Below are 23394 nucleotides of genomic sequence, written 5' to 3'. Positions count from 1 at the left end.
ACAAATCTGCATGTTTAAATAGACATTCACATTTACTACAATCATTTCAACAGATCAAAATTACCCACTCCCACTTAAGTATAGCGCAAAAAGAGATGGGTGTAGGGGTTTTGTCATCGAGGAGAAATATTTAACCAAAAAGCAGCTTAGCCAGGACAAGAAGTTCATGGAAACTCAAAAAAAATACTAGGATTGGTGGCTTGTCATTCTCACTGAGAATGAAATTCAACTCATATATGAGGAGGCACATTAAGAATCAATGAATCATGCACTGATGTTGTATACGATTATCATCCACACAAAGCTTTTCCTGTAGTTTGGACATTTCGTTAAGATATAGAGGTATCAAATAAGTGAATAACTGAATACAAATAACTGTTCGTTGAAAAGTTCTAGTTTTTATTCCACCAGAAATCCCTCTATCAGGTTACATTTTGCTGGTAGAAATGGAAACTATGCTAATGGTCTGTTCGTTTTTATAGTGTACCAAGCACTGAAGCTAGCAATCACAATAAAGTTAGTGAAGAATGACAAACTGGGGCAATATCTTCCTGTGAAAATAAGGAAACCCAAAACTTTTTCCAAATACAAGTGCAACTCAAAAAAATTCTGTACTACTCATCAAAGGCTCAAAGCAAATCACTTGTAAATTAAAAAACATTTCTCTTGTTTGGGAAACTGTTTAAATCATGTGCCACGCCTTCATATGCAAGACTTCCCTAGGATCTATGCGTGGAATTAGACCATCTTAACAGTAGACAATGACCTAAACGTGCATGCATGGGAGATGTTTGGGCAGTAAAAGTGCATCAGTGAGTCAATATTGTAAAGGACATTGATGGAGAACCACTTTTCTCTTGATTAAGTGGGTAAATGGCGTATCGACACAAGATGTAGGATACTTTTTTTGTTAATTCTTTGCATTTATTCATAATGGTGTGACTTCCTGTATCCTAACATAGCCTGTAACTTTTGCAGATGGTTGAACCCATGATTAAGGCTGCTATGTATCCTTTCTTGAAGTGGTTTGGTTTTCAGACATTACCTGTAAGACATGATGATTCTGATTTCTAATGCCAATATCTGAAACCTTATCCAGTACTTTGTCTTTCCTGGTTTTAACATATTATACGTTGTTCCACAGCACTGGCGTTATATATTCTTTAATGAGATATTACTTTCCATAATTCCTTAAGACAAACAATTTTGTGTAAAATATAGCTAATTTTCATCTACAATATATTGTACACATGAAATTTCAATCATATTGTACTTGAGATCGGTTTCTTCTACTCAGAACATATACCACTATTGACAGTATTGTATATAATCAAGTCATTGAATCCTTTTGATAATTCATTAGAATTTAAAAGCAGATATCATTTACTAGTTTTCTTCTGAAAATAAGTCAGAAATGTACACCTTCATTTCTCTTTTTTTGTGACTGTGCATGTCGATTTGATTGTAGGTGTGCAAGCGACCACTTAATAAAAAGGAAAGAAGAGGACATCATAACAATAGAATGAAACTCCAACTACCTAACAATACATGAGACTAAACTCAAGGTTAGTGCCATGAATATGAAATTGCTTTCTGTTTTATGCTTAAAATTATGATCTGTGATGTTATTTATATGGGCTCCCATAGCTTATTTCATACTTTCTATTTATACTTTCTCGTGATTGAATTTATTTGCATAATCTTTGGATTTTTGCTGAAGTTTTATGTCGAATTCTATGCTCAGTATAGAATAATTTTGTTCAAGAAACCACATAAGCATGGTGGGAATTACAATGATTTAAGATGGAAGTGCATCCCCACTTGGTAAATGTTTTCTACTGACGTTGCACTCACCAATGAGAAATCAAATGGACACTGTCTATAACCCGAATCAACTATTTCTGCGATAGAAAATTCATAATGCTCGGCTATCAACATAGGTCTGACCATGAGGTAATTGAATTCCTTGCGCGGGATCCTACCTGATTGTAACCCATCTTATTCACTAGAAACTCCATAGTACATGTAGTAAGAAGTTTCTTATTGGGATGGCCTAGGTTCTAAATTGAGGCTATTGGGTTTGGTTTTTCATACAACCAACAAACCAAAGGTATTGATATTGATTGACAAGCATGGATGCGTATTGCAGGGTAATATATTTTACTACATTGTAACAAATTATTATTATGTCTTATTCATATAGCTTGTAAGAAATTGTTTATTGTTATAGGCACATCCCGCTACGAGGACCCTACGAGAGATGATGTTTCCTCATTTTGCGCAAACTTGCATCATATTTGGGAACGCCTATGCACATCCTACTGGCAATATTGGTGAAAGTTCTTGTGTAGTTGGTGATGCTTCACAAGCTGAGAGTGGGCGCATTACTACCCCCTTTAGTGAAGTATTCATGGCTTATTAGGAAGCTTCAGCAAACAAGGATATGAGATTCTTCGTATTTGTTGAACTTGAACTTGGGGCAGTAGACCTCGTAATCGTTGAATTTGTTATTTCTTAGACTTGATATGTCTTTTGGATATTAGAATGAGATTCTTCTAGCAATCCGATTGTTGAAGAAACTTAAAACATGATGGATGACATGTTACCAATTTCTAAACAATTACAAAGTGAATATTTGAAATATAAATATCTCAAACATCATTCGGTTCAATTGTCTAAAAACCCAGGCTATGACGGGGTGGATACAACACATGTCAAAACCTAAAACCCACATCATAAATAATCAACTTAACAACAAAATATCTCCAAACTTTCTCAACCATCACTTTATTAAAAGGCTATCTTCCGTTCAAAAATCATCAATATAAAACTCTAAGAATAAAAGGTCTTCAACATCGTATTCTCATGTCATGATGGATATGAAACTACGATATTACATGTTTTCAAAAAGATCAGACCTAATAAAATTAAACTCCGGGACTACTCCAGAAACAAATCCAAACCAAACGCCGTGGTTCCACTGCCTTCCACCTATGTTCCCAAGAACACACCCACATTGCCAAAACAAAGCAAATATGGGTCAGCAAAATGGAATTTGCTGGTATGAGTAGACTAACCACATATAAACATTTTCAGTCTTTACTTATCAAACTATCACTTTAAATATATCCTAACTTAATCATTCTCAGCTTGGAAGATAGGTAGTTCCGTCATTTCAACCGGCATAGTTTCTTCCCAATCAAGACTTCCATTTTATTAACTCATTATAATAACTTGTTTTAATAACTAAGTCATTGAATTAAAACTTACCGATATCCATTTCTTTGTATAAAGGGGTAGGACCGGCCCCTCAAGACAAAAGATTATTAAGTCCTACCCTCCTGCAAAAGAAAGTTAGAACTTCTATATAACATATGTAGATATCCTATAGGTATTCAAAAGTAAGCACACACACACTCGCATAATCAAATCAATTTCTCTTATCAATTAATCAATTTCTTTTCTTATACACCCACCATTTAGTACCTATGTACCTTAGGTCATTCCCGCCAATTTCAAGGAATACCCAACCTTACATTCCCGTACACTCAAGGAATACAACTAACCCGCAAGGCGAATACCTTAGTTTCTCTCTAGGGCAGTCCAAACAATCTAGTCATTCATGCACATTCAATGAATACTCGGTGTATTCATGGCACGCTTAATAAATACCCATTTATAATACTAACGGGCCATTTATGGCACATTCAATAAATGCCCACATAGCATATGACATCATCAGTCATAAAATCTCATTTCCAAAACTTACTGCGTTGAGAGATCTAAAAGGGTGCGGTAAATTTGTTTACACATTATTGGATTTTATTGCATATATTATCTCAGAGAACGAAGTAGTTTCTTGTTTCATATATTTTTGGTTTACGCGTTATTAATTATATGGATGTCTAAGTGTCATAACGTTGTATATCATAAAATTAAAATATCACATAGTAGTTAATTAATACACGTACACACGTATATATAAATGTATTAGCATAAAGCCAAGCATGCTAATAGCCCTAGACCTATCCTAATAGCCCAAATCATAATTCGAGTTAAAAGGTCAAATTGGGTCAACTGGTCAAAGTCAACCCTGGTCAACAGTGAAAGTCAACCTGCCAAAAGTCAACAGCAGTCAACCAGCCAGGTCAATAGCAGTCCACCAGCCCCAAACTCCTCTAACCCAAAAGCCCAAAGTCAAAGGCCCAAAGTCTAAAACTAAAATCCAAATTGAAAATCTAAAATTTAAAAACATATAAGCCCACCCACGATTTGGCCCAAGCCCAAATCGAAATTTCAATCGTTCACCTTCTTCTTCCTCCAAAGACTCTCCTCCACCTCCAGCCACCACCGGCCATCACTCAAGATGAGTTGGTTCTACCCAAACCACAATAGAAATGGTTCAGCCCAAGCCCAACAAACAAGGAAAATCGCTGGTCATCTTCTTCCCCTCACAGCGCCTCCACCACCACAACCAGCACCGGCACCCATATTGAACCCAGCGGTTGGGTTCCTTGAGAAAACCCCTAAACACCTATACCAACAATTCGTGATTTTATTATACTGGGAAAAACTCGACTGGACGCCATTGATGCGTCTTCAAGCTCCCAACAGCCGCCCCCTCACTCTACAGCACCCAAACAACCATCAACAACCCATAAACCACCAACAATTCACAATCAAAACAAAAAATAGTTCAAACTAAAACAATTTCGACAATTTCCTTCTTTTGGCTTGATGACGCCATTACTGACTTCTATAAGCTTCGCCAGCACCTTCCCCTCACTCTACAACACTCACACACCCTCTGCAATCAAACCTCATTCAAGTATACCACAACAAAACAACAAGATTATCAAGGTTCAATCCAAAAATACTATACATGGCGATTTCTGTAAGCTTGCCCACCATTAACAGCCTCGTCTGAGCTCTAACAGATTAAATTTCCTAGTTTCACTAATCAATTTCTAACAGTTCACTTTAAAATCTCAAAGTTCAACAAATCACTTCAGAGTTAACAAACACTTCACTTTCAAAGTTTCACAGTTTAATTTCAAATCTTAGAATTCCAACCGAGCAATATCCTAGCATTTAACAAGTTTTAACGATACAATGACAGTACTAAGGATAATAACAGAAGGGCAGTAAAAATGCGCGGAAACTGTAGACAACAAAATTATTTCTTTATACATGTCAAACTCTAGATTCAGTGAAATAGAAAAAAAACTACTCACCCGTGATTAGCTTCGACCGTCAGCTAGCTATTCGTAGATTTCCAGAAAAACTTCTCTTTTTTTGTACAACTCTCTGTTTTTTACCAACCCTATTTCGTTTCTTTCCTCTCCAAAAAACTCTCGCTGTGTTTTTCCCCTCCAAACTCTACGTGAGAAAACTCCCTCTCTTTTTTATTAGTTTTAACAACCTCACCGAAAAACAAGGATAACACTTATCTGTTTACTTACAGGACTTTTATCCCCAAGTTGATAGTTATCATATATCTAGTTTTATCTATTTCATTATTATTATAATTATTATTATTACTATTATTATAGAAAAAGCAAATAAAAAGACGGGGTGTTATAATGGGATTCCGTACCTTTTTATTTTTCAAATCATTTTTGGTACTTGAATTAATATGTGTTATACTTAAGTTATTTAGTGTTTAAATTCAGTTATTATGTGTGTACAATGTGCGAGCGTGTATAATGGAACTGGCACCATGCCAAGTGAAGTTATTTACGCCTGAATGTTGTTGTACATGTGTGGTACTGTATGAGTGTGTGTATTACAATTATTATGTGGTGTGGTGTGGTGTGGTGTGGTGTGTGGTGGTGTTGGTGCTGGTTGGATGTGTGTGTTGTAGGTGTGTGTGGTGCAGGTGGTGCTGGTGTGTGGCGTAAGTGGTGGTGTGTGCGGTGCAAATGGTGGTGTGTGCGTTGCAGGTGGTGGTGTGGTGTGTAAAACGTGCAAGTGTGGTGTGGTTGTGCAGGTGGTGTGTCTTGGTGCGGTGGAGAGTTTTTCTAGAGTTGGGGAAGTGAGGAGAATGAAAGGAGAATGAAAGGAGAAAGTGACGTAGAGTGGGTGGCGTTTAAGTGCCATTCCTTTCTTTTTGCTCTACTCAACTCGAATTTGGTGGAAAAGAAGTTGGACATGGGTCATTGGTTTCTGAAGATATGTGTAGTCATTTTACATTGTCGAAATTCATATATATATATATATATATATATCAATCTTTTTTAAAAGAAGAAATGGTGAAAATAAAACTTCAATGCTTCTGCTCTTCATCTTCTCATTGACCATAAACAAGCTCCTTGGTAATCAGAAGACGTCCTTCCAAGAGAAATATGGAAGGTCAGATTTATGGATAACAAGTTAACAACTAGTACGATCCTAGATATCAAAGACGTAAGATATAGCTGATGGGCAGTAATGCTCCAGTCAATCCTTTCTATTCAACTTTTATTTCTTGCATTTTCGTCACTGTTGTTGTTGGTGTTCTTGATACATTTCATACTTCTTTACTCCAATCAAGACACTCTTTTATAATTAATATGAATTAACTTTTTAATATGTATGAACCATTTTAAATACAAAATAAATTTTAAAAATTATTTGCAAGTGGAAATTTTTGTGTTATCAAGTACCGACAAATCTAGTGGGTTGATGCAAATTGTGCAAACAAGCAGTGGCAAAATAAAATTTTCCCACTAAATATTTTCTTGGCAAATTTTTAAGTGAGAAATTATTTTCCTACTATATATTGGCCCAACAAGTGGGAATTTTTATCAGGCATGCCCTTCATGATGATTGTGACTTATATTGCATGACTGATCAGTACTTGTGAGCAAAATGCAAATTCTTTTATCTTTTTCGTTTTTTTTTTTCTATCCTAAAGTTTTCCTTAGAGGCTTAGAGCTCTCATACAATCTGATTAAAAATTGAATGTGGAAAGTTAAAATCCATAGAGTTGTTCTACTTTCGATGGTATAAGCCGCTAGAGTTGCAGGCATTGTTATGGATTTCTTCTCCCCAGTGACAAAAGCAATTGGTTTTTTCCCCCCCTCAAATATTTGCATATTATTTATACTAATCTGGGCGTTGAAACACCCATACAGTCGAAATAGAGTTTACAAATGATTTCAGGTGGTTTACCATGCCAACTCATGTATCTAGCTAAACTGCTAAGTAATGTCATGTTGTGCTAGTGTGTCTACTGTGGAGTTGCCTTCTCTATAGATGTGATTGAGGGATATATTTTCGAAGAAGGAGAAGAGTTGTCGAATATCCTCTATGATTCCCAGCTGCCTCAGCTCCCATGGACTGTCCTTGTCATCTCCCTTAATGCAGCTTATCAAGGCATTTGAGTCACTTTGGATGTGTATATGTGTGATGCTATAGGAGATAGCTAGATAGAGACCTAGTCTCATTGCCAAAGCTTCGACAACAAAGGATGTGCAGATAGGTACAAAATCTATTGAAGCAGCAACGAAACCACCGTCATAATTCCTTAGTACACATCCCAAACCCGATGGACCTGGGTTTCTGTGACAAGCGCCATCTGTGTTTAAGGTCATGTATGGAGCTGTATAAGGCTTCCAGCAAAGATGAATGAGTTTTTTCGTCTCTTGGTTTTAAGGAGTAGTATCTGGGCATCCTTTGTGTTTCTCCAAAAAGCAAGACTAGCTCTGAGTGTGCCTTGAGGTGTCACCCTTTTGTGTTCAAATAATATTGCATTTCTACTATTCCAGATGTTCCTGTTGGAGGTATCCCTCACATGAGGAAGAAGAGAAAACAAGTATTGTTTGTGTGAAGAAGCCAGAGCGCGCACGCGCTCAGATTGGTCGTGCCCAAGGCGCGCCCGTGCCCTTGCCATGAAAAAGAATATAGTTTTTTTTTCAGCCTCTTACGAAACATGTCTACTGGAATTTTGAGATGCAAAAATAAGAGGGCGCATGTGTGCTCAGATTGGCTTTACCAAGAGCGCGGCTCAGGTTCTGATTTTTCTACAGTAAACGCGAAATTTCGCAGACGCGCCAAAATTTCAGATTACTATAAAAACAGAAGTTCGTTTTTGGAAAACCAAGTCTTGAATAGAAACCCAATTTTGATAGCAATCAAAATTGAGAGAAAACCCTTGCAAAGAGAAAAACTTGTAAGAATAGAGGAGTGATCTAGTAAGTTGGAGAGACTTGAGAGGAGTGATTGTAATCTTTCTTCCCATACTTATAAAACCGAACCACATTACATCTTTGTGTTGTGGTATGTTTCACTTTCTCTAATATTTATATTGCTTGTTTGTGATAGTTATATCCATAGTTTAGGTTGTGGTTGTTGGTTGTAGTGGAAGATTAGATTTTTTATTGGAGTAGTAGATTGTCCAAGTGCAAGTTATCTTAGTGGGGATCGATTGGTATCGTTTTTCCCAACAAGTGGTATCAGAGCCAGGTTAGATTAATCACATAAATTAGTTATCCAAATCTTGCCCAAAAGGTATTTGATAAAATTCCTGAGAGGAAGTTTGAGTTAAAGTAGCTTGTTAGGACGGATCATTCTATAAACACTCGCATGACTAGTCTAAATAGAGGTAGCTACACTATTTGGAAATCCAAGATGGAAGACTTGCTCTACTGTAAGGACTTGGCACAACCTATTGAGAATGAAGGAGTAAAACCAAAAACGACTGCCGTGGCTAAGTGGAGCAAGCTTGACAAAAAAGAAATTTGGTACATTTAATAGCGGATTGAGGACAGTGTTTTCCACCATCCATCCCAAGAGATTACCATTTTTGGCTTGTGGAAGAAACTCAAAGACCTCTATGAGAGAAAGTCGGCCGAAAACAAGGTACTACTCATTAAGAAATTTTGCTAACAAGAGGTACAAAGAAGGTTCCTCAATGTCTGAGCATCTTAATGACGTACAAAATACCATCAATCAGCTGCATTTGATGAAGATTCATATGGGTGACGAAATTGAGGCTTTGTTACTATTAAACTCTTTACCCGACAGTTGGGAGACTTTGGCAGTTTCTCTTGGCAGAGCCGCACTGGATGGAATAGTTACCATGGAGATGGCTACCGGGGCATTGTTGAATAAGGAGACAAGAAGGGGTTCACAAAGCAGCTCCTCTCACTCAGAGATCCTTGTCACAGAGAAGCGGGGGAGAGGTAAGAGCAGAAAACCATCTTATTCTAGAGGTGATGACAGAAGCAAATCTAGGGTGAAGCTAGAACTCCTAAGGCAGAGAGACAATGTTATTATTGTGCCACCAAGGGTCACTTCAGGTATGAGTGTAGAACACTGAAGAGGGATGAGAAGAATAACTGTGTACATAAAGACATGGTAAAGAAGAATGGAAGCACAGGCAGAGATACTACCGCACTAGTCGACGATGGTCTAGTAGGAATTGTGTCAGATTGTGGTGAGTGCTGTGTTAGTACCTCATGTCAGGATACAGAGTGAGTGATAGATACAGGAGCATCCTATCACGTCACACCGCACAGGAGTTTCTTCACTACCTACAGCTGTGGTGAGTTTGGTGAAGTAAAGATGGGTAACAGTGGAGTCTCTAAGATTGTAGGCATTGGGGATGTTCATGTAGAAACCAATGTCGACTACACCTTGACACTCAGGGATGTAAGACATGTCCCTGACATTCAGCTAAGCCTAATTTCCACTGGGAAGTTAGATGATGATGGCTTTCTAAACTCGTTTGGTAACGGGGTATGGAAACTGAGCAGAGGTTCTATTGTAGTAGCCAAAGGGAAGAAAACTTGCTCGCTTTACAAGACACAGGTTAGTTTGTGTAAAGCAGAGTTAAATGCGGCACAAGAAGAAGCTTCCTCCGAGCTATGACATACGAGACTGTACTATGTCATATGGGAGAAAAAGGCATGGAAGTTCTTGCCAAGCAAAAGGCATTGCCAAACATAAAAGGTACGCATTTAAATAGATGTACTCATTGTTTGGTTGGAAAGCAACACAGGGTGTCTTTCCAAAGATTCCTCTCTCACAGAAAGGAGAATATCCTTGAGCTAGTATACACAGATTTATGTGGTCCTATAAAAGTGATGTCCCACGGGGGAGCTTTGTACTTCTTGACTTTCATTAATGATGCGTCAAGAAATATATGGGCATATAGTCTGAAGACCAAGGATGAAGTACTTGGCATGTTCAAGACTTTTCGTAACATGGTAGAAAGAGAGATAGGGAAGCCTCTGAAGTGTATTCGCTCAGATAATGGGGGTGAGTACATTGAACCATTTGAAGAGTATTGCAAGAGTCATGGGATTCTTCATGAGCAGACCATTCCCAAGACAACGCAACACAATGGTATAACCGAAAGGATGAACTGGACCATTGTAGAGAGGATGAGATGCATGTTGTCTCACTCTAAGTTATCAAGGAGTTACTGGGTAGAAGCAATGTGTACAGCCGTACGTGTGATCAACCTATCGTATTCAAAGCCTCTGAATAGTGATTATCCAGAGATAGTATGGTCAGACAGAAATGTTGATTATGGATACTTGAGGGTATTTGGGTGTAGAGTATTTGTTCATATTCCCAAGGATGAGAGATCCAAGCTTGATGACAATGCTAAGCAGTACATTTTTCTGGGTTATGAGGATGAGAAGTTTGGCTACAAACTTTATGATTCGATCAACAAGAAGGTAATCCGAAGTCGAGATGTTGTGTTCTTGGAAGACCAAACCATAGCTGACTTTGAGAATGGTGAGAAGCTAGAAGCTTTCAAAAATGATTTTGTTGACTTAGAACCAGAAGTTCCTACTGTGGAACGTGCAGAAGGCATTGAGAATGCAGAGAACCATGAGTTTGAAGTTCATGATGATAATCCTATTGCTCATGATGGGATAGAACCTATTGATATAGAATATGCAAATGAAATGCATGAACCACTACCTGAGCAAGAAGAAATGCATCATCTTGAGCCACAAGAAGATGGGGTAAGAAGATCCGACAGAGAGAGACAAGCTTCAACCAGGTATCCACCACATACATATGTTTTACTATCTAATGGTGGAGAACATATATACTATCAAGAGGTTCTTGAAGGTATAGACAAGGAAAAGTGGTTGAAGGCTATGCAAGATAAGATGAGTTATTTGCATAAGAATCACACTTATGACTTAGTTACGAAACCAAAAGGAATAAAAGTTTTCAAGAATAAGTGGATCTTCAAAGCCAAGCATGAGGAGAATAATCCACATCCAAGGCACAAAGCTCGCCTTGTTGTGAAGAGATTCGGTCAAAGGAAAGGTATTAAATTTGATGAAAATTTCTCTCCTGTAGTTAAGATGACTTCTATCAGGGTGGTATTGGGTCTGACTGCAAGGATGAACCTAGAGGTTGAACAACTAGATGTCATGACAGCTTTTCTTCATGGACATCTTGAAAAAGATGTCTACATGGACCAGCCAGAGGGGTTTGAGATCAAAGGCAAGGAGCACCTGGTATGCAAGCTGAAAAAGAGTTTGTATGGGTTTAAGCAAACACCGAGACAGTGGTACATAAAGTCTGAGTCCTTTATGGTGAAGCATGGATACAAGAAGTCTGCTTCCGATCATTATGTGTTTGTTCAGAAATTTCTAGATGGGGATTTCATAGTGCTCTTGTTATATGCGGATGATATGTTGATAGTTGGCCATAACATCAACAAGATATCCAAGCTGAAAAAAAACTTGAGTAAGTCCTTTGAGATGAAGGATTTGGGTCAAGCAAAGTAAATACTTGGGATGCGAATCACTCATGATAGAAAGAGTGGGAAGTTGTGGCTTTCTCAAGAAAGCTACATTAAAAAGGTGTTGAAGAGATTTAACATGGATCAAGCAAAGCCAGTCAGTTATCCGCTTGGTGGCCAGTTTTGCATGACCAAAGATATGTGTCCAAATGGTGAACATGAGCAGAGTTAAATGGAAAAGATTATTTATGCATCCGTAGTGGGCAGCTTGATGTATGCACTGGTGTGTACAAGACCGAATATTGTTTTCGTCGTTGGTCAACGTAAGCCGTTTTCTATCAAATCTGGGTAAAGAGCATTGGGAAGGTGTTAAGTGGATATTTAGATATCTCAAGGGCACTTCCAAGGTGTGTTTGTGCTTTGATGGAAGTAAGACCTTGCTTGAAGGCTACGCAGATGTAGACATGGCAGGTGATGTTGACTTGATGAAGTCCACCTTCGGTTATCTATTTACTTTTGCATGGGGAGCAAGTTTCTTGGCAATCTAAGTTGCAAAAGTGTGTTGCCCTCTCCACTACAGAAGCCAAGTATATTATAGCCACTAAGTGTTGCAAAGAGATCGATTCTATGGATGAAGAGGTTCTTCGATGAACTAGGGCTAAAATAGAAATAGTTTGTAGTTCTATGCGATAGTCGGAGCGCCATCCATTTGAGCAAGAATCCGAGTTTTCATTCTAGATCTAGGCACATACATGTGCGTTATCACTGGATTAGAGAAGTTCTCAAAGACAAGCAATTGTGCATTGAGAAGATCCATACCGACAAGAATGGGTCGGATATGATGACCAAAGCCTTACTGAAAGGTAAGTTTGATGTTTGTTATACTACCGCCGGAATGGTAGCACACTCCTCCTATTGATTTGGAAATGCATGGAGGTATCCCCCCTCACTGTTCGGAGGGGAGATTGTTAGAGTTATCCCTCACATGAGGAAGAAGATAAAACAGGTACTGTTCGTGTGAAGAAGCCATAGCACGCACACGCTCAAATTGGTCATGCCTAAGGCGCGCCCGCGCCCTTGCCGTGAAAAAGAAGATATTTTTTTTCAGCCTCTCACGAAACATGTCTACTGGAGTTTTGAGATGGAAAAATAAAAAGGCACGCGCGTGCTCAGATTGGCATTGCCAAGAGCGCACCTGCGCTCATGCCTTAACATCTCAGGTTATGATTTTTCTACAGTAAACACGAAATTTTGTAGACGCACCGAAATTTAAGATTACTATAAAAATAGAAGTTAGGTTTTTGAAAACCAAGTCTTGAATAGAAACCCAAATTTTGAGAGCAATCAAAATTGAGAGAAAACTCTTGCAAAGAGAAAAGCTTGTAAGGAGAGATGAGTGATCTAGTAAGTTGGAGAGACTTAAGAGGAGTGATTGTAATATTTCTTTTCATACTTATAAAAGGATTAGCTCTTGTGAAAGTAGGCATCATTGGCCGAACCACATTACATCTTTGTGTTGTGGTATTGATCAGCTCCCAAATGTGTGTTTTATTACCTGTATATTGCTGCATTATAGCCTTTCTTACGCTTAACGAAAAGACAACTCATAGCTTTTATTATTTTTTTCAGGTTATTGAGTATTTCAGACCACTTATCATAAAAGATGTGTCTTAACACCAAAAGGAGCCTTAATCACGCTTATTATGAAGACCAGAAGCTGCTATGGAAAAGTACTAAAAAAGTCAAAGTTAACGGTCAAAGTCAAATATCAAGGTCAAAAGTCAAAGCCCTCAACTTAGAAGACCAGAGATGGAGACCCTCATCTCAAAATATGACATTCTCCCAAAACCTACCTTGGTCAAGAAGAAATCAAAAAGCAAAAGCAAAAGTGAAGTGTGAGATATATAATTTGTAATGGAGAAGGGCAAATCTATAAAAGACAAAAGTAGGGGTATATAACCAAAAAGTAAGGGAGAGAGAAACCATCTATTGTCTTAGGATCAAAACCATTTGGTTTGTTTAATTTTTTGTCTAGTTTTTCAATTCAAGTTTTACTTTATTGTTTGTTTTATTTCCTTTCAATCAAAACTTGTTATTTTAATTGTTCTTATTTCAATCTTCAATCTTATTTAATTTTCTTGTTTCTATTTCAATCTTCAATCAATCTTCCTTTCAATGTTTTCAAGTCATTTCAATACCAACAACTAAAGCTTTCATGTTTTTATTAGCTTAAAACCAATCTAATCTATACAAAAGTCTACCTTTCTTCTTCACAACTCCCACATTCAAATTCTAAATAATTTAGGATGAACCTCACTTCTAAAACAAACTCTTTTGAAGTTACCACCAATATATAAAGTTTCAGGTATGTTTTACTTTCTCTAATATTTATATTGCTTGTTTGTGATAGTTATATCAATAGTTTAGGATGTGGTTGTTGGTTGTAGTGAAAGATTAGATTTTTTTATTGGAGTTGTAGATTGTCCAAGTTTTCCCCAACAATTCCAGCAGATGATTGCAAAGAGTTCCATAACAAAGGGTATATTGCTATGTTGATTTCTCATCAAGTTATGGATCTTATTTATCCATAGCTGTGGTGTTTCATTGAAGGGTACAGATGCAATTTGGGGGATTGGAATAGTTCTCCATATGGTCTGGGTGAATGGGCATTCATGGAATAGGTGTTGTGCGGTATCTGGTGGCTTTTATAGAAAATGCAGTCTGGTTTAAAGTTCAACCATATATTGAATAGATTAGATGATGAGTTCAGAGCATCTAAAATTCAACCTTATATTGAATAAATTAGATGATGAGTTCAGAGCATCTAGCGAAAGTTTCAACATGAATACTTTCACTCGCGGAGGACATCGGCATTTCCATATGATTCTCCAATCAAAGAAAGGGGTTGTGTGGTCTAAGTGTATTGCTTGATAGCCCGATTTCACCGTATATTTCCCATTGATTGATAGAGTCCAACCAAATTCTTCTGTCGGGTTTTTAACTGTGGGAAAGTGGAATGGAGATAAATTTTTTCGCAATTTCTTCAACAACAATGGGTAGATGATGCTTGAGCCATTTTCTTGTGGTACTATCAATGAGGTCCGGGGACAAAGATTGGTTTGATGGTGGGATTGGAGTATATTGGAGTGGTGATACCTTCATTACTTGGAATCCAGCTCTCGGTGAAAAGGTAGATTCCTATCTCCCACCCCAATCCTTTAGTAAGGACTGTACGAGCCTTGAGGATATCTTTCCAGACTCTAGAATCAAGTGGTTTGGGGCACACTGTTAAGAAGTCTCGGCTTCGAAGGTATTTTTCCTTGACAATATCGACCCATAGAGACCTGCCGCTTGCAATGACTTCCCAACCTTTTTTAGCTAGGAGGGCTAAATTTGTATGTTGTAGATTTTGGACTCCCAGACCTCCCTTTAGCTTTGGTTTCTTGATCGTTTCCCAGTTAACCAAGTGCATTTTTTTATTGTTTACTTCATGTCCCCAGAGAAATGCACGCCGATGTATATCAATGGGCTGAGTAATCACTTCTGGTAGTTTAAAAACCGTCATCTGGTGAGTAGGAATTGCAGAGCAAACCGTGTTGATGAGTGTCAATCTACTCGCTTGAGAGAGGGTAGATGCCTTCCATAACCTGAGTCTGTTTTACATTCTCAGAAGTATCGGGTTGAAGGACTTGCTTGTTATGCTACTGATAAATGTAAAATGAGTAGTTTACCTACGAAATGAACGATGAATTCAAAACGTAAGTAAACTAAAACTGATCTTACGTGTCTATTTTATCAAAGTTTCCTACTCTCAAGTCTATCGAAATAGAGTGGAGTAACTTGGTCGTTCCACTCCTAGTGCTCTAGCATGGATGTTCTCTAATCTAATTAGTCAGTCTTAAGTCAATGAGAGCTTTACGAAGGGGAATTATACTATGATGCAATATGAAATTGATTATTTGAATTTAAACTACGAATGCTATGGAAATATGATTGTTTTTTAATCTAGATAAAGGATTAGAGGGGAATTGAATCCACCTCGAATCCAACTTAATATCCTAGTATAGATTCTTGTATCTCGATTCTCCGTTCTTCGGCAAGAAATTCGAGTTCTAATCCCTAGTGTTCATGGCATTTCTACCGAGTACTAACTAGCATGTGAGGTCGTCCACCCATTCTCATGGCGAAACACGACCTTCTAGAGTGGAATAGAATCTATAAACAATTCTATACTAACAACTAAGTTTTCATCAAGGCTTCATCAACCCCTCTAACGGAGGTTTTAGCCTTGATTCATCAAACTAACATTTCCCATTGAATCTAAACTAAACATGATATAAAGAATTGAAATTTACTAATCTAATTTAAACAATAATTAAAATCTAATTACTAACTAAGAATTGAATGACAAGCAATAAATGAAATCAGATCTAACACAAATGTAAATGACAAGAATCTAAATTTAACAACTAGCTATTTTATTAATCAAACTAATTAAGAGTAATGATTCTAATAGTTTAATCTAAACAAGAATTGGATTTGAAATTAAACTTAATTAAAACAATCAAATCTAGATCTAGAAGCTATTCTAATGGCTACTTTCTATTCTAAGCTATGTACCCAAATTCTCTGCTAAAAAATCTACCATTAACAATGAGCTAAGCTTTTGTTTTTATACATCCAGATCCAAAAATCGTGCATGGGCTTGGAGCCATGTTTTGGGCGGAGAATCGGCCCAAACCCAATTCTTCAAATCCAAAAGGCCTCTTCAGCTAGATTCGGCTTCAACAGACTTTTCGTCCACTTTTGCTCCTCTGATTGGGTCAAGTCTTGGACCATTGCAAAGCTCATTCCGATCCGGTCGTTTTGACATAAGGTAGGCCCAATTCCGAGGTCTGAGTCCAAAGATATGGCATTCAGGAAGTTCTGTGACTTTTGCTCATTTATCTCGCTAAAGTGGCACATTTCTGCACACAAATGGACTTTGAAGCCCTGAAATGCATAAAAAACACGTAATCGGTATTAACTCTTACTTATTATTCACATAATTGGTCTAACAAAGATGATTATTAAGGGGTTAAAACTACAGTTTTGGGCTCTTATCAAACCACCCCCAAACAGCATTTTGCTTGTCCTCAAGCAAAGATGAGAAATTAGAATAAGTGACCAAAAAATGGAGTTCTAACTACTCTCGTTTCGCTGAGTGCGATTGCATTGACCATATGCAACAAGGCCTTAAACCACTAGGAATTCCCTAGTGGACGAGTTATAGCCTCGTGAGAGTTTTCCAGTGAAGGTACTCACAAACTTCATCTATACTACAACGACTAAGAAAATAAAACTATTGTTTCCTTATTCATGCTCAACTATCCATACATCTCTCTAGCAATTGAATAAGAATAACCCAGTCAAAAACCTAAGTTAATATATGCATAATAATCAATCATCTACAATAAACATATATACAATGAGTAGTACTATCAAATGTTTAGCAGGTTTGTTTCTGAGAACTCGGAATAGCGTCCTTAAGTAGGTTCTCACAATAATAGTCAAGAAACAACACTCTAATTTTTTCACTCAAGTTTTGCTACTCCAGTGTGCAGTGGGCACACTTTACCTTACAATCTCAATGACAACAAGGAAGCCGGAGTCGATCAAACACATCTGCCACTTACTATCACACTAACCTATTCCTAATTGAGCTAGAGGTCTTTATTAGGTGTTGCGGGGATTAGGAGATGGTTTAAGAAGGAAGGAAATGGATATTCAAAAGGACAAGTCTGAGATAATAGAGTCTTCATATTACGTAACTAGAGAACCTTGTTATTTACTTTTGCTCCTACACTTTGTTTCCATCCTTAGCCATATTTTTCTTTTTCTTTTCTTTGGCTTTTGACTCCCTTTTATTCTATTTTTGGAGTTTTTATTTTATTTCTATTTTTATTTTTCTTTTCTTTGGATGGAAACTTCTTTTCTTTATTTTCCCAAGCAACTAACTAATTTTTGTTTACACGGGTTTTCTCTTCTTCTTTCTTCATCATTCTATTCTCAGACTTATTCTAAATTGGGTAGGTTGATTTTTTTTATTTTGTTTTGTTTTTGTAACAGGGTAAAAAATTTGTGGTTTATGAAAGGGCTAATGAAAGGCTCAGTGGGATGACTAGCGAAAAATATACTTAGGTCAGAATTTCTAGCTATATCGATCCAAAAAGGGCCTAAATTCTCGCTTAGGATATGGTTTAGGGATCAAGCAAGTGGACGTGTGATATCTCTATCCGGATTGTACTTCTCCCTTGTGTCATTTCTCAAATGTTTCACTCATATAAGGCTTTCGGCTATATTCTCACAGGATTTGTAGAATAAGTACTCTAGCCTAGATTTCAGAAACTTACTGCTAACAATCATAGATACTCATGTAATATATTTATAGATAGATGTAAAGATTATTGCCTATATATTAACCTAAGTTTCTAACAATTATTCTAATGCAAAAGCTACGTGAGACTTCTAGATTGTTAAGAGCATAGAGAAAGAAAACAATACCACTATTCCTAAGTGTATAGCATAACTTATTTATTTATATTTTTGAATTTTTGAAATTTTAACTAGAAAACAAATGCATATTATACATATTTATATCCTAGCAGATGTCTTAATTACACGTTTCTATGCCCCCCCCCCCCCAAACAAGAAGCATGCTTTGTCCTCAAAGTATTTAAATAAAGAGGGTAGGAAAAATACCATTGAAGCGTGTGAAATTCAGAAACATCTGCAAAACAAGGTTAGAACGTACTAATATAGGAAATAAAAACTGACGCAACTCTATAAGAGTTCCACCCGTTATGGGGTTAACAGAATTAAATTGCTTGGGACATAAGCAGACACTAACAGAAACTAAAACTTACCTCCACTCCCGCTGTTATTCATCATCTTCGTCATCCTCTACTTCTATAAAGAAGTGAGGCTCCTTCGCGTCCTGCCATGCTATGATAATTTGCCAGGCTTCACGCCATTTATCATCTATGGTTACTAACCTATTAAGTGCCACTTGGTCTGATGGGGTGTAGGGTGCAACCTGGTGAGGTTGTATCCTCCAACCTTGCCAAGTCATTTACGGGAAAGAGCGAATGATACTATTGGTGGGTCGGGACGATGTCGGAGCCGTAATCCAATCCGTGAAACGTGTACAAAAAACAGGAAAGAAACATAGCATAATACGTGAAATTAGAACAGGCATAAGAAGGTACTTATGCCTCATGGTATGGGCTCGTGCTAAACTAGACATCAAAGTTCTGGGAAGGTCATAGAACCGGCGTCCCGTGGCTAAAGCAAGGAAAACGCTGCAAGTGGCGTCATTCCGCGGAAGAAAAACGCCATTCCCCCTAAAATGTTTAGCATAATCCAAAACATAACAGTTCCTATGTTCATGGACAGGCTACCAAGGAACAACGTTATAGTCCCCTTGGTCCTCAATCTGGAAAATGCACGCCCCATAAGCCTCGTGCAAAACCTCATAAGTGTAGACATGCATATTATCGAATCTAATAGCACCATGGGTCTTGTATCTCAAATGTGGGCATAGCAAGTCCAAGAACAAATGCTAGCAAGAACACGGTAATTTCCATTGGTTCATCGTCAATGTTGATGGAGAACACTTGTTCTCCATCCGGTCTCTCAAAGAAAATGCGGTTATTATAAAAATAAGATGCAAGTCTTTGGAGAATAAAGTTCACCCGGTCTTACCATAAGAGGTTCCCGATAACGTATGTGATCACCTCATGAAACCAAGCACCGTAAGTAGTGCTTTGGAACAAATCTTGAAAGACTGTTCGGTATTATTATAGGAGATGTCATCTCAAAACTACGCCTGAACAGCCGCAAAACAACCGGGCACAACTTCGCGAAAACTGGAATTTTTCTGGTCCACGGAAGTCGGTGGCCAGCTTTCAACTAGAAGCGGTCGCTCTTTTGTATTTTGGAATTCCGGTGTTTGGCCTTGAAGTCGCGCTGACTTGCGTGCGCTCGGAACAAAATTTTCTTTTCGAAGTGTAGAGGCGCGCTCCTGCGAAGGCCAGGAAGTTGATTTTCGAAAAATGGAGACGAAAACGGGGAATCGCGGGTGTGAAGGTGCGTGATGGAAGTTAGATGTAGTGTGAGTTGTGAGTGTAGAATGTATGAAGTTTATATAGGTTTTAAGTTGCTAAAAGCGGATCGGAAGTTGCCAAAAAGTAATTACGGCGGTTTCGAAAATCTAAAATTTCCAAACCCGAAAACGGAAACAACTCATTTTCTTGATTCTAATTCAAACCCAGTATCTTTTAGGTTGATTTTCTGATTGAATGTACCTATTTAATCTAGATTTCATCCTACAATGATTCTCAATCATAGATATGCCTAAACGGCCATATTTTCACCTTACTCCACAATAAATTCTAACACTAGGGTTATATAAAAATAAAGCTTGAATTGATAAAACCACCCCCAAACAAGTTGGGAAGGTGGGATCAATATGAAACAACCACACATACTGAAAATAACCCCTTATATTAAAATTTTCATTCGGAGTACCTTTCACTACAAAATTCAAATTACGAAAATAAAAGTTACATTACAATAAAAACAACAAAAATAAATAAAACAACAACCACTATCAATCCTCACACTCTCTAAACACCTGCCATCGGCGGTGGCGGAGGGCACACTCTCTAGTGGTGGCTCTGGGCTCGAAAGGTCCAGCAGCGAGTCGTCGTCCTTCGGCCGACGACGCATGCCTCGTAGCTGTGTCCTCGGAGCCCGAGTGCGTATGAGGTGGGAAGCGTGCAAACATATCCACTCTAACCGGGCGCTGGGCTTCTATCTCACCCTCTTCTGTTCCCATCTCTCATCCTCTCTCTGGGTGCGGAGCTCGAAGTTGTGATGAATAGTTGCCTGTCGAGTCCGGAGGTCTGCACAGATAGTGTTTAGTGAACGCATGCCCCTATGAAGCACAGCCATGCGTTCTGCATCTGACCAACACCTCTCGAAGGCATCCGTATCAAAGCAAGTCACGTCCTCCTCATCCTCCTCCGAATCATCCTCATCCTCCTCCTCTACCTCATCCTGTTCCCTATCCTCGGGCAATTTCCAGACTTGTTGGACACACTCCCTATAGATACGCGAGTTACGGTGCAGGGTAATGTAAATCCTATCAGACGCCAGAGCTGCTTTCATCTTCAGCATGATCTTGGTAATTAACATACGTGAAGAGGTGCCAAAGACTTTCCGACCCCCTTAATCATGCTCAGCAAAAACTCCAAGATACAGAAATCGTACTTCTGCTCCTGGAGTACCCATAAGATGTGGAGGCAGGTCAGACCGATGTCACTGACCTTGTCCTTCCCTAGGACATTCCGACCAATCCACTGAGCTGTAGCCAGCTGGTTGGTCCTGAGGGATGCCTGGCGAACACAATGGGAGTTTGTATTGTAGCTCCCATTGATGACAGTCACGCCCATCAAAGGCTCTACCCGTCAAACCGGGCTCCCAATAAAGTGGCATCGGATGGATTCTAGGCGAATGCCTAGAATCTCGCCAACGATCCAATCCGAGTCAACTCCTTCCTCTTCTTCTTTACCAACACAAAATCCTACTCCCTCCAACTCCCTGGTGTTGTAGAACCGTCGGACCAAGTCTTAGCGTGGTAGAAGGCTTCGGCCGAAATACCACAAACTACTCCGGTCTCTACTAGCCATTTTAGTCACCGTAAAAGCGGTAGCGAAGTGGTCGGCGATGAAAACTTGCTCGGTAAAATTCGGGCGTTGTTGAGCCATCTAGTGTTTGGAATGGAGTGAGGGTTGAAATGTGATGTGGTGGTGGGATTTTAATAGGCGGTTGAAGCAACAGTGGTGGCGGTGGTGGAGTGGTGGCGCTAAAGACCAAAATTATGAATTTTCGGTGGGTTTTAGTGATGGAAATCGGTGGTGGTTGTGGTGGTATTGTTTTAGAGAAGATTTGGGGTTAGGATTTGATTTTTGGGCGTGGGTTTATTGTATTTTCTTTTTAATTTTTATTTTGTTTTAGGTTTTGGTTTAAGCTTGGCGTTAATGGAGGTTTGTGGGAAAGAAGAAAAAAAACGATGAACTGATGGTGAAGGCAAAGGCTTGTCAGCTGTTGAAGTCTTGTAGGGGTTGAAGCTGGTTGGGCCCAAGCCCAATGCGAATTTGTCGAATTTTTTTTTTTTTTAAGCGATTTCAAAATAAAATTGCCGCTTCGTTACCGGTCCGATTTTTGTGAATGAGATATGGACATGATCAGGAGAGAATTTCCTATCCAATGATCCATAAAACACTCTATTCCGACTTCAGATGACATACGAGATAGTGGAAAACGCCTCGAAGTGCGTGCATGGCGTAAGTTATCTTAACGAATGAACTCTAAATTAATAGATTATGTCAATCCGAATTGTAATACAATAAAAAGCGGCCTAAGCAACTCTAATGGGACATAAAACATTTTAGTGCGGAAACCACGAACACCCCACCCCAAACAAATTTTTACAAGCTTAGAAAATTTGTTTTTAGCGATGGGTCTTTTAAAGTCGATTCGAGACTTCCTAGATTATTATGTTTATTTTTATTTTTTTTATTTTTTTTTTTTTTTAGAAGGAAAAACAATAAGCAATAAAGACATAATTCACACCATAGAGAAACATGACTCAAAAATCCGAGAAAAACATGCAAGAGTGGAAAGCGTGAACTATGTGAACCGTGGACTTAGGATCCGGTACTTACAGCCCACACACTCCATAGGGAGGGCCGGTTACCTTAATGGTGCACTCACCAATATATTAAAGTGAAAGGAAGTGCACCAAACACAGAAATTGAGTCGTTTATAGTCGGATACTTTCGAGACTTTATCTAAAACATATGTATGAACATGCAGTTGATCATATATCAACAACCTAAATAGTTGTGGATCATTCCATAAATAAATATCATAGAAAACATATCCAAACACAATCAAGCACCAAGATTTCCCTCGACTGACCCTAGTGGAATGAAAGCGAAGTCGGATAACCCTATTGTGTAACCTATCATGCACCTTCTTTTTCATTTTTTGAATGAGTGGGTGTTCTATTAAATAAGTGTGGAAAAGTGAATGGTTGTGGAGAATATGGTGGATATGGATAAGTTGTAGAAAAGGCACTGTACACAATGAGGATGTGGTTTTAGCACGAACTCATTCATTGTGTGTGTAGGGACTTGTCTCAATTCTAAAAATGAAGGTGTCAAATAGTTTGTCCTTACAAGTATCTGTTTGCTAGGAGGATTTAAAAATTATGAAGCCGCAGGAGAAACAAAAGGATCGAGTGCAAACTTCGAGATTCCTTTGAAAGGGTGGAAGGAGGAGAGTCGAGGTGGATGTTGTGCAAGTTAGTTCTTGATAGGGTGAATTGTCACCTACTCGAAGAAACTCATCGAATTCCTCATCTAGATTGGTCATATCCACATTACTATGGTAGTCCTCTACATCTTTGAGAAAGTCATCTATCCCGTCCTCATCAATAATATGTGTATCGACTAGTGTAGGAGTGAAAATGTTGGAGGCTGACTTTCCAAAGGAAAGAATATTGGGCATATGATTATCAGGGAACGTGTTGTTGAAATAATCTCGAGCAACGCTTTCGATCATGCTAACCTCTCCATCCATAGACGGATCGG

This window comes from Coptis chinensis, chromosome 7, assembly GCF_015680905.1.
Source record: "Coptis chinensis isolate HL-2020 chromosome 7, ASM1568090v1, whole genome shotgun sequence".
NCBI lineage: Eukaryota > Viridiplantae > Streptophyta > Magnoliopsida > Ranunculales > Ranunculaceae > Coptis > Coptis chinensis.
This window is presented reverse-complemented; position numbering follows the sequence as displayed.